This window comes from Myotis yumanensis, unplaced genomic scaffold (assembly GCF_028538775.1).
Source record: "Myotis yumanensis isolate MYYU_CA2020_CCGP unplaced genomic scaffold, mMyoYum1.0.hap1 SCAF_7, whole genome shotgun sequence".
Lineage (NCBI taxonomy): Eukaryota > Metazoa > Chordata > Mammalia > Chiroptera > Vespertilionidae > Myotis > Myotis yumanensis.
Genome location: NW_027223758.1, coordinates 2,726,210 through 2,741,977, shown reverse-complemented (window position 1 = coordinate 2,741,977; position 15,768 = coordinate 2,726,210).

The window sequence follows — 15,768 nt, the reverse complement described above, 5'->3', positions numbered from 1 at the left end:
TTGTTAATTGTATGCAACTAATCTGCATCCTTTTGTTTTATATCAATTCACAGAGTAATTAAAAAGAGCAAGCTCCTTGGGCGACTCCTCCTCGAACGCTGGGCCCAGAGCTAGTGAGCCGGGCACCTCCCCAGCCTCCCTGGGGCTGGGCTCTGTGGCGGCTCAGCCCTCTGCCGCCTCCTGTAAGTAGGTGCAGCGAGAACCTGAAGGTCTCCGATCTCTGGGTCCCCTTGGAGCCTCGGTTGGCGCCGCCCCAAGACAGGCTCAGGGCAGAGGCTCTGAGGTGTTGGTGCTGGAGTTTTCACAGACCAGGCGGGACTCTCCAGGTCAGCGCCCGGCAGACACGAAGGCAGAGAAAGGTCCTGAGGCCAATGAGCGTGAGCAGCAGGTCCCAGCGAAGCAGCAATGGACGGCACCACACGGCCGCCCCTCGGTGCCTCCCTGGCTGCCCTAAGGGTGGAGACGGGAGAGGACCAGAGTCCAGCACCTTGGCCGGCCTGGCTGTGGGGGACGCAGGGCCTTGGGAACCTTCCCCTGCCTGCCCCACCCTCCTCCACGGCCTGCGTCTAGTGCAGCTCTGGCTTCCTCCGCACAACCGAAGCCGACACAGGCACCACGCATTTTCATCCCAGCTGCACCCGGCGCCAGCTCAGTGCTCGCCCCATTGGCCACACCCCAGAACAGTCCTCACTGAGCCCCATCCCAATTCTGCTGTCAATCATCTCTGACCCATCCACGGAGACCCTGGTCCTGGTCATTTGCCTCCCCTGGCTCAGGGCCACAGTGCATATCTGGGTTGCTCTGCACACGCCGAACCCCTGCCCCTGACTTCCTTGTGTTGCCCTGCAGACCCCGAGTCTGGAGAAAGCGTCGGGGGTGCAGTGGGGGTCGTGGCCCCTAGGACGTTGTAGTCTGTGCTGAGGTCAGCTGCCCAGGGTGGCCTGCAGGAGCCCAGCACTGACCCACCCTGACTCCTGTGTGCCATCCTTGCCCATCTCCTCCGGCACCCTCTTTGTCACTGAAATCCGTGCGCATACTGCCCCAGGGAGCGCCAGTGGCCAGTGGGAATGTCTTAGCCCATGTTGGCCATCATCCTGGCTGCTGGGAGGGACTGGCCTCTCCCTAAAGCCTCCTAGGCTCACTCTTCCTCTTACCTCTCGCAGGTGCCCCATCCTGGACCGACACCCCTGTCCCCCCCCTACCCAGGAGAGAGGGTGCAGCCCCTGGGACTCGGTTGCACGGGCCTCGTGAGGCCGGCTGGCAGGGGCAGGGGCCTGGGAGCCACTGTGGGGAGGGTGACAGCTGCAGGAAACGCATCTTTATACTCGGTGCAGAGTCTGCTGCACTGTCTCCTTCAAGAGACACCAGGAACCTGCCCGAGGTCCTGTCACTGTGTCTTCATCTTTGGTGCCCCAGACGCACCCACTTGGGGTGGAGGCACGAGTCCCTCCCCATCTCCCCTGACACCGTGAACTGGCGATGGGCAGGGGCCATGGAAGGGGATGCAGCTGCCGTGAGCAGAGACCATTCCTCAACCCCAGGTCCGGTCCCCCTGGGGACCTCACGGGGCGGGGGGGGGGGGGGGGGCAACACTACATAGACAGGCCTTTGGCCCTTTGAGCCAGGTTACCAGGGGAAAACCGCCCAGCAGCCCCGGGCCCCCAACCCTGAGAACAGTCCACACAGTCATCCCTGACCTTAGCCCTCCCCCACTCCCCTGACCTCCCGGCGACCGAGCCTTTGTGTCCACAGACAAAGGCTGAGCCTGCACATGGTGGTGCAGCTGGGACATGGGGAGACCAGGATGGAACCTGGGGCCGGAGCGGGTCCCCCTGCTCAGCACCAACAGGTCTTGGAGAGTGACTGCTGAGGGGCGGGTGCTCGGGCACGGACTGTGGTGGTGCTCGGCCTTCACAGCCCTTCTCGGAGCCGTGTTTCAGGCAGTGGTGGCTTTTGTCTCTTTCGGGAAGCTCTCCAATAGCTAAGGGCATGGCATGTGTGCACACATGTGCATGAGTTCACGTGTCATGTGTGTAGCGAGCACTTGCACACATGTGCTGCACACAGAACCCCAGAGAGGGGTGTGTTCGGCTCCATTGCTGTGGGGCTGTTGTTCAGGGAAAAGTGCTGTGATGTGCCTGCGGGCCCTAAGCACGCGGGTCTGAAGCGTGACAGGGCTGGGCTGTCCTGTGTTGGTCACGTGAGGCAGGGCGGGGCGGGGGCATTTCTGGGCCCATCTGTGCTCATGAGGCCGAGCTCAGCCTGTGCCCTGCACAAGGTCATCCCCAGCAAACATGCCACCCCGGAGGGGGAAGCAACCACCCCACCTCACCCCCCAGAACCCAGGTTTCATGTTAGTGAAGCCACCGCCTCAGCCACTCCCCACAGAGGCCTTCCGGCGCCCCCACGGCCGCGGCTGTCACCACCGGGGAGGGGTGATTCGTGGCAACTCACGGCTCGCCCCCAGTGATGCTGTCTGTCGTCCAGGCTGGTGATAAAAACATGATCTTTCATTTTCACCTTATTTTGACCACAACCCTCAGTCAGAGACTAATTACAGGTAAGGGGGCGGGTGGGCTGCACACGCCTGGAACCCCCAGGAGCACATACAGGCCACAGGGTGTGCGGACACATGTGCTGTGTGCGCCTGCCATGGGTGTGATTTGCCTGCGTGAAGGTGTGGACACAGGCAGCTTCTGTGTTCACAGGCATGTGTACATGAGCATGTGTGTGCACATCACCCGGGTGCCCTGTGTGTCCACAGGCCTATTAAAGGCATCGGACAGGAAGGCCTTGTTTTGATCATGGGAATGAGGGCTGTTTTGATGTTTGTGGAATGGAGGGGACATGAAAGGGGATGGATTGGAAGCAAATAGAAGTCTGGCCCAGGTTTATGGCCCGGCATCTCCCTCCAAAGTCAGCCTGTGCTGTGGCCGTAGATTAACCGACAGACACCCGCTGGCGGCACTCCTGTCGGCTGGAAACGTGTAACCAGCCATCACCTGAGCAGCCCCCCAGCACTCAGTCATTAGGGGCCTGAGGGGGTACCATAGAGGTGGGGCCTGGGCCTGGGATGCAGCCCTGCCTGGCCACCACCACCCTCCCTCCTGCAAGGCCACTGGCAGCAGCCGAGAGGACCGCCTGGTGTCCCATATGTCGCTCATGTATGAAGAAGGTCCGCGGAGATGCCTTCTGGGGCACCTGGTCAAGACACAGGGCCCAGGTGCCTGCACACGGGCTCAGACGGGAGGGCAGGCTGCCCGGCTGGGTGAGCCTTGGGATGGGCCTGGTTCTGCTTTACCACCAGGGTCCACACCTTCCTAGTCTTGCACACTCACGCACACACATGCACACACATGCGCACATACAGCGCATACTTTCTAGTAGAGTGCACCCAAATATTGCGTGGACAGCCCTACGTGGCGAACATGCCTGCTGCCCTGCACTCACGGAGCTAGAACAGGACACTTCTGAAGGCCCCTGCTCCGCCTCCTCGAGCCCCTCCTCCCAATGCATGGCGGGCTCCACATTAAGTAATTTCACTCTATTTATGGCCGTGACTGTCCCCACCCAAGGTCCCCTCAGGAGCCTGTGAGGTGGGTGGGCAGAGCTGGGCATGGGAGTTCTCACAGGGACGAATCACAGACGCTCTCAAGGGGAGTCAGGGTGGGCCTGTCCTGCCCCAGAAATTTAAACCTGGTGGCCACAGAGGAAGGCAGAGCCCTCACTGCCTCACCACACTCCCTGCCAAAGCTCCAGGCCGGGCCATGGCGGCTTGTGCCCACAAACCAGGTACCGCCGCCGCCTCAGGATGGAGCAGCGAGCACACGGTGAGTGCCCATAAGGATGCCCGCCCGTGCCAGCCTCACTGCCACTGAAGTCGTGCAGCTCCGCAAATGGGACCCCCCCCCACCCCCCCACCCCCCGCCGCAAGACAGGTCGGCCTTCCCTGTCTGCTGGCTGAGGGCCTGGCTGGGAGAGGGAAGGGGCAACCTGGGCCACCCGGTGAGTGGGGTTCCAGCACAGTCCCACCAGGACCTCGCGCAGTGTCATTCCCCGAGGCCAGCCCGGTCCCGCACACGGGACAGGACAGCCTGGCACCTGGCCTCTCCCAGCTGGTCCCCTGGAGGTGGGTCCCTCCTCACACAAATGATCATGGAAATGGTGTCTCAACTCCACAGCACTTGGCACTTACACGCGCGTTGCCCCACGAGAGAGAAACAATTCTCTGAAACGAAGAGACATCATCACCCTCCATAGCCAGCCCTCTGCCGGGGAGGTCAGGTCTACATTTGATGAATACGGGCTAGTGTGCTGGAAAAAACGAGACGGGCCTGTGAAAGGTGACGGAGAGAGACCCACAGGAGGTGTGGGGGGCGAGTGTTCAGTGTTCAGGGGTGCACTGACAAAGAGCTGGGCACAGCAGACATTTCCCACGGCCGGGTGACCCCACCTGCCCAAGTCAGGGAGGAGGGACAAGGAGCTGGGCTCATGGGACCAATGGGAGGAATGAAATGAGCACGAAGGGCACAAAACTCCCAGATGGGACCTCAGTGCCTGCAAACAGCCTGAGCACCCAAGATAATTCGTATCCTCAGAGCCCCTCACACAGGTGAGACAGACCCCCAATCACACACAGGTGAGACAGAGCCTCCATCACACCGGTGAGACATAGACCCCCCCATCACACACAGGTGAGACAGACCCCCCATCACACACAGGTGAGACAGAACCCCCATCACACACAGGTGAGACAGACCACCCATCACACAAAGGTGAGATAGAGCCCCTGTCACACAGGTGAGACATAGACCCCCCATCACTCACAGGTGAGACAGAGCCCCCATCACACACAGGTGAGACAGACCCCTCGTCATACACAGGTGAGACATAGACCCCTCATCACACACAGGTGAGACATAGACCCACGTCACACACAGGTGAGACAGACCCCCCATCTCACACAGGTGAGACAGAGCCCCCATCAGACAGGTGAGACAGAGCCCCAATCACAAACAGCTGAGACAGACCCCTCGTCATACACAGGTGAGACAGACCCCCCATCTCACACAGGTGAGATAGAGCCCCCATCACACAGGTGAGACATAGACCCACCATCACACAGGTGAGAAATGGATCCCCCATCACACACAGGTGAGACAGACCCCCCATTACGCAGATGAGACAGAGCCCCCATCAGACAGGAGAGACAGACCCCCAATCACACACAGGTTTGACAGAGCCCCCATCACACAAAGATGAGACAAAGCCCCCATCACACACAGGTGAGAGAGAGCCCCCATCACACACAGGTGAGACAGAGCCCCCAACACACAGGTGAGACATAGGCCCCCCATCACACACAGGTGAGACATACCCCCCATCATAAAGTGAGACATAGACTCCCCATCACACACAGCTTAGACAGAGCCCCCATCACAGAGGTGAGACAGAGCCTCCATCACACAGGTGAGACATAGACACCCCATCACACACAGGTGAGACATAGACCCCCATCACACAGGTAGGACAGACCCCCCATCACACAGGTGAGACATAGACCACCATCACACACAGGTGAGACATAGACCCCGCATCACACAGGTGAGACATACACCCTCCATCACATACCGGTGAGAGAGACACCCCATCACACACAGGTGAGACAGACCCCCCCCGTCACACAGAGGTGAGACAGATCCCCCATCACACGGGTGAGACATAGACCGCCTATCACACAGGTGAGACAGACCCCCCAACACAAACAGGAGAGACAGACCCCCATCACACACAGGTGAGACAGACCCCCCATCACACACAGGTGAGACAGACCCCCTATCACACACGGGTGAGACAGAGCCCCCATCACACAGGTGAGACAGATTCCCCCTCACACACAGATGAGACAGACCCCCCATCACACACAGGTGAGATAGAGCCCCTGTCACACAGGTGAGACATAGACCCCCCCATCACTCACAGGTGAGACAGACCCCCCATCACACAGGTGAGACAGAGCCCCCATCACAAACAGGTGAGACAGACCCCTCGTCATAACAGGTGAGACATAGACCCCCCATCACACACAGGTGAGATAGAGCCCCTGTCACACAGGTGAGACATAGACCCCCCCATCACTCACAGGTGAGACAGACCCCCCATCACACAGGTGAGACAGAGCCCCCATCACAAACAGGTGAGACAGACCCCTCGTCATAACAGGTGAGACATAGACCCCCCATCACGCAGGTGAGACATACACCCTCCATCACATACTGGTGAGAGAGACGCCCCATCACACACAGGTGAGACAGACCCCCAACCACACACAGGTGAGATAGAGCCCCTGTCACACAGGTGAGACAGATTCCCGATCACACACAGTTGAGACAGACCCTCATCACACACAGGTGAGACAGAGCCCCCATCACACAGGTGAGACAGACACCCGATCACACACAGGTGAGACAGACCCCCCATCATAAGCTGAGACATAGACTCCCCATCACACACAGGTTAGACAGAGCCCCCATAACACAGGTGAGACAGACCCGCAATCACACGCAGGTGAGACAGAGCCCCCATCACACAGGTGAGACAGAGCCACCATCACACAGGTGAGACAGAGCCTCCATCACACAGGTGAGACATCGACCCCCCATTACACACAGGTGAGACATAGACCCCCATCACACAGGTGAGACATAGACCCCCCATCACACAGGTGAGCCATACACCCTCCATCACATACTGGTGAGAGAGACCCCCCATCACACACAGGTGAGACAGACCCCCCGTCACACAAAGGTGAGACAGATCCCTCATCACACAGGTGAGACAGACCCCCATCACACAGGTGAGACATAGACCGCCCATCACACAGGTGAGACAGAGCCCCCATCACACACAGGTGAGACAGACCCCCATCTCACACAGGTGAGAAATAGAACCCTCATCACACACAGGTGAGACATAGACCCCCCATCACACAGGTGAGACAGACCCCCCCATCACACACAGGTTTGACAGAGCCCCCATCACACACAGGTGAGACAAAGCCCCCATCACACACAGGTGAGACAGAGCGCCCATCACACACAGTTGAGACAGAGCCCCCATCACACAGGTGAGACAGACACCCGATCACACACAGGTGAGACAGACCCCCCATCACACAGGTGAGACATAGGCCCCCCATCACACACAGGTGAGACATACCCCCCATCATAAAGTGAGACATAGGCTCCCTATCACACACAGCATAGACAGAGCCCCCATCACAGAGGTGAGACAGAGCCTCCATCACACAGGTGAGACATAGACCCCCATCACACAGGTAGGACAGACCCCCCATCACCAGGTGAGACATAGACCACCATCACACACAGGTGAGACATAGACCCCGCATCACACAGGTGAGACATACACCCTCCATCACATACCGGTGAGAGAGACCCCCCATCACACACAGGTGAGACAGACCCACCTTCACACACAGGTGAGACAGATCCCCCATCACACGGGTGAGACATAGACCGCCTATCACACAGGTGAGACAGACCCCCCAACACAAACAGGAGAGACAGACCCCCATCACACACAGGTGAGACAGACCCCCCATCACATACAGGTGAGACAGACCCCCTATCACACACAGTTGAGACAGAGCCCCCATCACACACAGGTGAGACAGACACCCCATCACACACAGGTGAGATAGAGCCCCTGTCACACAGGTGAGACATAGACCCCCCCATCACTCACAGGTGAGACAGACCCCCCATCACACAGGTGAGACAGAGCCCCCATCAGACACAGGTGAGACAGACCCCTCGTCATAACAGGTGAGACATAGACCCCCCATCACGCAGGTGAGACATACACCCTCCATCACATACTGGTGAGAGAGACGCCCCATCACACACAGGTGAGACAGACCCCCAACCACACACAGGTGAGATAGAGCCCCTGTCACACAGGTGAGACAGATTCCCGATCACACACAGTTGAGACAGACCCTCATCACACACAGGTGAGACAGAGCCCCCATCACACAGGTGAGACAGAGCCACCATCACACAGGTGAGACAGAGCCTCTATCACACAGGTGAGACATAGACCCCCCATCACACACAGGTGAGACATAGACCCCCATCACACAGGTGAGACATAGACCCCCCATCACACAGGTGAGCCATACACCCTCCATCACATACTGGTGAGAGAGACCCCCCATCACACACAGGTGAGACAGACCCCCCGTCACACAAAGGTGAGACAGATCCCTCATCACACAGGTGAGACAGACCCCCATCACACAGGTGAGACATAGACCGCCCATCACACAGGTGAGACAGAGCCCCCATCACACACAGGTGAGACAGACCCCCATCTCACACAGGTGAGAAATAGAACCCTCATCACACACAGGTGAGACATAGACCCCCATCACACAGGTGATACAGACCCCCCATCACACACAGGTGAGACAGAGCCCCCATCACACACAGGTGAGACAGAGCCCCCATCACACAGGTGAGACAGACACCCGATCACACACAGGTGAGACAGACCCCCCATCACACAGGTGAGACATAGGCCCCCCATCACACACAGGTGAGACATACCCCCCATCATAAAGTGAGACATAGACTCCCCATCACACACAGCTTAGACAGAGCCCCCATCACAGAGGTGAGACAGAGCCTCCATCACACAGGTGAGACATAGACACCCCATCACACACAGGTGAGACATAGACCCCCATCACTCAGGTAGGACAGACCCCCATCACACAGGTGAGACATAGACCACCATCACACACAGGTGAGACATAGACCCCGCATCACACAGGTGAGACATACAACCTCCATCACATACCGGTGAGAAAGACCCCCCATCACACACAGGTGAGACAGACCCCCCTTCACACACAGGTGAGACAGATCCCCCATCACACGAGTGAGACATAGACCGCCTATCACACAGGTGAGACAGACCCCCCAACACAAACAGGAGAGACAGACCCCCATCACACACAGGTGAGACAGACCCCCCATCACATACAGGTGAGACAGACCCCCTATCACACACAGGTGAGACAGAGCCCCCATCACACAGGTGAGACAGATTCCCCCTCACACACAGATGAGACAGACCCCCCATCACACACAGGTGAGATAGAGCCCCTGTCACACAGGTGAGACATAGACCCCCCCATCACTCACAGGTGAGACAGACCCCCCATCACACAGGTGAGACAGAGCCCCCATCACACACAGGTGAGACAGACCCCCATCTCACACAGGTGAGAAATAGAACCCTCATCACACACAGGTGAGACATAGACCCCCATCACACAGGTGAGACAGACCCCCCATCACACATAGGTGAGACAGAGCCCCCATCACACAGGTGAGACAGAGCACCCATCACACACAGGGGAGACAGACCTCTCGTCATACACAGGTGAGACATAGACCCCCCATCACACATAGGTGAGACATAGACCCCCGTCAAACACAGGTGAGACAGACCCCCCATCACACAGGTGAGATAGAGCCCCCATCACACAGGTGAGACAGACCCCCCAACAAAAACAGGAGAGACAGACCCCCATCACACACAGGTGAGACAGTGCCCCCATCACACAGGTGAGACAGACCCCCCAACACACACAGGTGAGACAGAGCCCCCATCACACAGGTGAGACAGATTCCCGATCACACACAGTTGAGACAGACCCCCATCACACACAGGTGAGACAGAGCCCCCATCACACAGGTGAGACAGACCCCCCATCACACACAGATGAGACAGACCCCCCATCACACACAGGTGAGATAGAGCCCCTGTCACACAGGTGAGACATAGACCCCCCCATCACTCTCAGGTGAGACAGACCCCCCATCACACAGGTGAGACAGAGCCCCCATCACACACAGGTGAGACAGACCCCTCGTCATAACAGGTGAGACATAGACCCCCCATCACGCAGGTGAGACATACACCCTCCATCACATACTGGTGAGAGAGACGCCCCATCACACACAGGTGAGACAGACCCCCAACCACACACAGGTGAGATAGAGCCCCTGTCACACAGGTGAGACAGATTCCCGATCACACACAGTTGAGACAGACCCCCATCACACACAGGTGAGACAGAGCCCCCATCACACAGGTGAGACAGACACCCGATCACACACAGGTGAGACAGACCCCCCATCACACAGGTGAGACATAGGCCCCCCATCACACACAGGTGAGACATACCCCCCATCATAAGCTGAGACATAGACTCCCCATCACACACAGGTTAGACAGAGCCCCCATCACACAGGTGAGACAGACCCGCAATCACACGCAGGTGAGACAGAGCCCCCATCACACAGGTGAGACAGAGCCACCATCACACAGGTGAGACAGAGCCTCTATCACACAGGTGAGACATAGACCCCCCATCACACACAGGTGAGACATAGACCCCCATCACACAGGTGAGACATAGACCCCCCATCACACAGGTGAGCCATACACCCTCCATCACATACTGGTGAGAGAGACCCCCCATCACACACAGGTGAGACAGACCCCCCGTCACACAAAGGTGAGACAGATCCCTCATCACACAGGTGAGACAGACCCCCATCACACAGGTGAGACATAGACCGCCCATCACACAGGTGAGACAGAGCCCCCATCACACACAGGTGAGACAGACCCCCATCTCACACAGGTGAGAAATAGAACCCTCATCACACACAGGTGAGACATAGACCCCCATCACACAGGTGATACAGACCCCCCATCACACACAGGTGAGACAGAGCCCCCATCACACACAGGTGAGACAGAGCCCCCATCACACAGGTGAGACAGACACCCGATCACACACAGGTGAGACAGACCCCCCATCACACAGGTGAGACATAGGCCCCCCATCACACACAGGTGAGACATACCCCCCATCATAAAGTGAGACATAGACTCCCCATCACACACAGCTTAGACAGAGCCCCCATCACAGAGGTGAGACAGAGCCTCCATCACACAGGTGAGACATAGACACCCCATCACACACAGGTGAGACATAGACCCCCATCACTCAGGTAGGACAGACCCCCATCACACAGGTGAGACATAGACCACCATCACACACAGGTGAGACATAGACCCCGCATCACACAGGTGAGACATACAACCTCCATCACATACCGGTGAGAAAGACCCCCCATCACACACAGGTGAGACAGACCCCCCTTCACACACAGGTGAGACAGATCCCCCATCACACGAGTGAGACATAGACCGCCTATCACACAGGTGAGACAGACCCCCCAACACAAACAGGAGAGACAGACCCCCATCACACACAGGTGAGACAGACCCCCCATCACATACAGGTGAGACAGACCCCCTATCACACACAGGTGAGACAGAGCCCCCATCACACAGGTGAGACAGATTCCCCCTCACACACAGATGAGACAGACCCCCCATCACACACAGGTGAGATAGAGCCCCTGTCACACAGGTGAGACATAGACCCCCCCATCACTCACAGGTGAGACAGACCCCCCATCACACAGGTGAGACAGAGCCCCCATCACACACAGGTGAGACAGACCCCCATCTCACACAGGTGAGAAATAGAACCCTCATCACACACAGGTGAGACATAGACCCCCATCACACAGGTGAGACAGACCCCCCATCACACATAGGTGAGACAGAGCCCCCATCACACAGGTGAGACAGAGCACCCATCACACACAGGGGAGACAGACCTCTCGTCATACACAGGTGAGACATAGACCCCCCATCACACATAGGTGAGACATAGACCCCCGTCAAACACAGGTGAGACAGACCCCCCATCACACAGGTGAGATAGAGCCCCCATCACACAGGTGAGACAGACCCCCCAACAAAAACAGGAGAGACAGACCCCCATCACACACAGGTGAGACAGTGCCCCCATCACACAGGTGAGACAGACCCCCCAACACACACAGGTGAGACAGAGCCCCCATCACACAGGTGAGACAGATTCCCGATCACACACAGTTGAGACAGACCCCCATCACACACAGGTGAGACAGAGCCCCCATCACACAGGTGAGACAGACCCCCCATCACACACAGATGAGACAGACCCCCCATCACACACAGGTGAGATAGAGCCCCTGTCACACAGGTGAGACATAGACCCCCCCATCACTCTCAGGTGAGACAGACCCCCCATCACACAGGTGAGACAGAGCCCCCATCACACACAGGTGAGACAGACCCCTCGTCATAACAGGTGAGACATAGACCCCCCATCACGCAGGTGAGACATACACCCTCCATCACATACTGGTGAGAGAGACGCCCCATCACACACAGGTGAGACAGACCCCCAACCACACACAGGTGAGATAGAGCCCCTGTCACACAGGTGAGACAGATTCCCGATCACACACAGTTGAGACAGACCCCCATCACACACAGGTGAGACAGAGCCCCCATCACACAGGTGAGACAGACACCCGATCACACACAGGTGAGACAGACCCCCCATCACACAGGTGAGACATAGGCCCCCCATCACACACAGGTGAGACATACCCCCCATCATAAGCTGAGACATAGACTCCCCATCACACACAGGTTAGACAGAGCCCCCATCACACAGGTGAGACAGACCCGCAATCACACGCAGGTGAGACAGAGCCCCCATCACAGAGGTGAGGCAGAGCCACCATCACACAGGTGAGACAGAGCCTCCATCACACAGGTGAGACATAGACCCCCCATTACACACAGGTGAGACATAGACCCCCATCACACAGGTGAGACATAGACCCCCCACCACACAGGTGAGCCATACACCCTCCATCACATACTGGTGAGAGAGACCCCCCATCACACACAGGTGAGACAGACCCCCCGTCACACACAGGTGAGACAGATCCCTCATCACACAGGTGAGACAGACCACCCATCACACAGGTGAGACAGAGCCACCATCACACAGAGGTGAGACAGAGCCCCCATCACACACAGGTGAGACAGACCCCCATCTCACACAGATGAGAAATAGACCCCCCATCACACACAGGTGAAACATAGACCCCCCATCACACAGGTGAGACACACCCCCCATCACACACAGGTGAGACACAGCCCCCATCACACAGATGAGACAGACCCCCCATCACACACAGGTGAGACAGAGCCCCCATCACACAGGTGAGACAGACCCGCAATCACACGCAGGTGAGACAGAGCCCCCATCACAGAGGTGAGGCAGAGCCACCATCACACAGGTGAGACAGAGCCTCCATCACACAGGTGAGACATAGACCCCCCATTACACACAGGTGAGACATAGACCCCCATCACACAGGTGAGACATAGACCCCCCACCACACAGGTGAGCCATACACCCTCCATCACATACTGGTGAGAGAGACCCCCCATCACACACAGGTGAGACAGACCCCCCGTCACACACAGGTGAGACAGATCCCTCATCACACAGGTGAGACAGACCACCCATCACACAGGTGAGACAGAGCCACCATCACACAGAGGTGAGACAGAGCCCCCATCACACACAGGTGAGACAGACCCCCATCTCACACAGATGAGAAATAGACCCCCCATCACACACAGGTGAGACATAGACCCCCCATCACACAGGTGAGACACACCCCCCATCACACACAGGTGAGACACAGCCCCCATCACACAGATGAGACAGACCCCCCATCACACACAGGTGAGACAGAGCCCCCATCACACAGGTGAGACAGAGCCCCCATCACACACAGGTGAGACATAGACCCCCGTCAAACACAGGTGAGACAGACCCCATCTCACACAGGTGAGATCGAGCCCCCATCACACAGATGAGACAGACCCCCCCAACACAAACAGGAGAGACAGACCCCCATCACACACAGGTGAGACAGAGCCCCCATCACACAGGTGAGACAGATTCCCGATCACACACAGTTGAGACAGACCCCCATCACAAACAGGTGAGATAGAGCCCCTGTCACACGGGTGAGACAGAGACCCCCATCACTCACAGGTGAGATAGAGCCCCCATCACACAGGTGAGACAGAGCCCCCATCACACACAGGTGAGACAGACCCCTCTTCATACGCAGGTGAGACATAGACCCCCCATCACACAGGTGAGACTTAGACCTCCGATCACACACAGGTGAGAAATAGACCCCCCATCACACAGGTGAGACATAGACCCTCCATCACACAGGTGAGACATACACCCCTTCACACACAGGTGAGACAGATCCCGCATCACACAGGTGGGACAGACCCCCCTTCACAAAAGTGAGACATAGACCCCCATCACACACTGGTTAGACAGACCCCCCATCACAAACAGATGAGACAGACCCCCATCACACACAGGTGAGACAGACGCCCCATCACAGACAGGTGAGACAGAACCCCGATCACACAGGTGAGACAGTCCCCCATCACACACAGGAGAGACAGATCCCCCATCACACACAGGTGAGACAGATTCCGCATCACACACAGGTGAGACAGACCACCCATCACACACAGGTGAGATGGAGCCCCTGTCACACAGGTGAGACATAGACCCCCCATCACTCACAGGTGAGACAGAGCCCCCATCACACAGGTGAGACAGAGTCCCCATCACACACAGGTGAGACAGACCTCTCGTCATACACAGGTGAGACATAGACCCCCATCACACACAGGTGAGATGGAGCCACTGTCACACAGGTGAGACATAGACCCCCCATCACTCACAGGTGAGACAGAGCCCCCATCACACAGGTGAGACAGGGCCCCCATCAGTCACAGGTGAGACAGAGCCCCCATCAGACAGGTGAGAGAGAGCCCCCACCACACACAGGTGAGACAGACCCCCCATCACACAGGTGAGACAGACCCCCAATCACACACAGGTTTGACAGAGAACCCATCACACACAGGTGAGACAGAGCCCCCATCACACAGGTGAGACAGACACCCGATCACACACAGGTGAGACAGACACCCGATCACACACAGGTTGGACAGACCCCCCCATAACACAGGTGAGACATAGGCCCCCCATCACACACAGGTGAGACATACCCCCCATCATAAGGTGAGACATAGACACCCCATCACACACAGGTTAGACAAAGGCCCCATTACGCAGGTGAGACAGAGCCCCCATCACACAGGTGAGACAGAGCCACCATCACACAGGTGAGACATAGACCCCCAATCACACAGGTAGGACAGACCCGCCATCACACAGATGAGACATAGACCCCCCATCACACAGGTAGGACAGACCCCCCATCACACAGGTGAGACATAGACCCCATCACACATGTGAGACATAGACCCCCCATCACACAGGTGAGACATACACCCTCCATCACATACCGGTGAGAGAGACGCCCCATCACACACAGGTGAGACAGATCCCCCATCACACAGGTGAGACAGATCCCCCATCACACAGGTGAGACATAGACCCCCCATCACACACAGGTGAGACAGAGCCCCCATCACACAGGTGAAACAGACCCCGCATCACACACAGGTGAGACAGAGCCCCCATCACACAGGTGAGACAGATTCCCCATCACACACAGGTGAGACAGACCCCCCATCACACACAGATGAGATAGAGCCCCTGTCACACAGGTGAGACATAGACCCCCCATCACTCACAGGTGAGACAGAGCCCCCATCACACAGGTGAGACAGAGCACCCAT